Consider the following 2,208-nt stretch of genomic DNA (forward strand, 5'->3'; position numbering starts at 1 on the left):
CATACTTAGGTGTGAATGTTTATTTAATTTGTAAGTAGGTAGAGACCGGAGAAGTCGCGYDWTTGTAATTTYCACTCAGGAGTGGAAAATTTCTTCTCCGAATATTATACAAAGTTTCAGCAACCTTTAAATTCATTTATCATTTAAATATTTCTTGTATTTCTTCCATATATTGCTGATACTCTGTACCGTTAGATATAAATAAGTATCGAACGATTCAGATGTCTTTGCGTTTTCTTAAAAATTAATTTTTTTTCGAAAAAGTGAAGATAGCTGAATACGTTGGGTACTTACTTAATATTAAGTATATTAACACTTTGCTCTTTAGTAATTCCTACTGAAAATACTTCATTTTTTATATATGTATAGTAAATATAAAGTAGAATAAAGATAAAAGATAAAAGTGATCGAGTAAAAAAGTAAGACCATAATATGTATTACAAAGTTTCTGCTTTTGTTTGATATTATTTAATTTTTTAAATGCAAAGTGTTAATAATAGGTTCATCGATTAGATCAAATATCTGTTGAGGCATTCGAGTAAATGTTAAAAAAAGCCTCACAGCAGCGTTTAGGSYATGAAGAAAGAAGAGGCTAAATGCCGAAGAGGCTAATGCCGAAGAGGCCCCCACAAATTTGTGGTATCAAGTGGGCAACTACTAGACTATTCTGTTATTTTCAAAGGTTCAACAGCTAGTTCGAACTTTTCGAGAATAGCTCTCTAGTCATATTTTATATTTTATTACTTTTTTGCTCGTCATTAATTTGTAGTTGTAATTGGAGATGATGGACCATTCCATCTCCTTGGGACACCAAATTTGTGTCTATATCGTCCAAAAAATGCATATGTGTTAGTTAGAGTATAATTCTTACATTTAATTCACTCAGTTTTCATGATAAATGTATATAATTGATACATGTATTATCGGTTTTCAAAGTATCGTGCTTTTTTTATTTGTAATGCATAAGTAAAATATTACAATTTTTGTATTATTAAACTTTGAAGCCTAAATAATGTTCGGTAAATATTACAGTAATTTCTTTTTTCTTGTTTCGTCTTTAAAATTTTTTACTGTAATCGTATTTTTTTAAATTTGCTATTTTTCTTTTCTATAAAATGCAGTTTAAAAGTATTTCACAATAATTATTAGATATTATTTTTTTTAGTAACTTGGTATTTTTACTTTTCCTATTTCTGTATTTTTTTTATTTTATGTAAATGTAAAATCACACGTTTAAATTTAATTGCATTACAACGGTAAATTGAGATTTGATAAAAATAAGTAGAGAATTCAATTGAAAAGTGCATCTGCGAATTGGATGATTTATCTGTTAGGCTATTTTATCACTTGATTGTATAATTTATATAGTTTTCTTCTTGTTACAGGTGATCATCGTTGGATTTAATAACAGACCTTTGTGATTTGGTTCTATTTGAACGTTTTGAATGATTATTTTTTTAAATTTATGTAAAAATGCATTTCTGGAGGCACACACATGTTTATACACTAAAAGCTAAATATAATTATTTAAAATTCTATTACAACATAACTATACTATTATATACTATCAAAGAATACTCTATTCTTTGATAGTTTGTTCTATCATAACTATATTTTTTGATAGTACTGTACCGTCATCGGGTTAAGTATCTACTATCGCCCACTGTTGATCTCGGTAGTAACTAAAATGAATCTAGGTAGATAAAAACGGGGACTTGTGAGCTTCTATGTACTTCTGTATTCATTGCTAATACGTGTTATTATTTATTAATATAAATAAAAATGAAATAAATTTTTAAAGAAATTTGTTTAATTATCCGATTATGATAATTTACCGATAGTAATACTTTATCATTATTACAAAGAACGAACTTTAATGAAATTGGTCCTCTACTGTCATAAAATATATTAGTAGGTGGCGCGTCGTACGATTATCAACCAATAGCAGCACGTTCCTTAACGTCAAAGAAAATATGGCGATTGGTATTATCTTCGGTGATCTGAAATAGAATAAGCCTGTAGTGTGTCAAATTTTATTTCTCTGTTACTTTGAGATACGAAATATTATAAATATATTAAACGACTTCATTTATAGAATTGCAGGTACGTTAAATATAATTCTTACATTTAATTCACTCAGTTTTCATGATAAATGTATATAATTGATACATGTATTATCGGTTTTCAAAGTATCGTGCTTTTTTTATT

The 2,208-nt window shown here is 27.4% G+C and overlaps 1 protein-coding gene across 1 annotated transcript in view; it reads left to right on the forward strand.

Moving 5' to 3' along the window:
- The first annotated feature begins 1,948 nt into the window (after positions 1-1,948).
- The window catches only part of LOC106792238 (translation machinery-associated protein 7 homolog), a 1,955-nt gene continuing 1,695 nt past the window's right edge, over positions 1,949-2,208 (forward strand). The window contains exon 1 of the mRNA XM_014758501.1: positions 1,949-2,103. The gene's annotated coding sequence lies outside the window, so the exon portion shown is untranslated. The remainder of the gene's footprint in view (positions 2,104-2,208) is intronic.

This window comes from Polistes canadensis, unplaced genomic scaffold (assembly GCF_001313835.1).
Source record: "Polistes canadensis isolate GaletaPanama2010 unplaced genomic scaffold, ASM131383v1 scaffold_396, whole genome shotgun sequence".
NCBI classification, from domain to species: Eukaryota; Metazoa; Arthropoda; class Insecta; order Hymenoptera; family Vespidae; genus Polistes; species Polistes canadensis.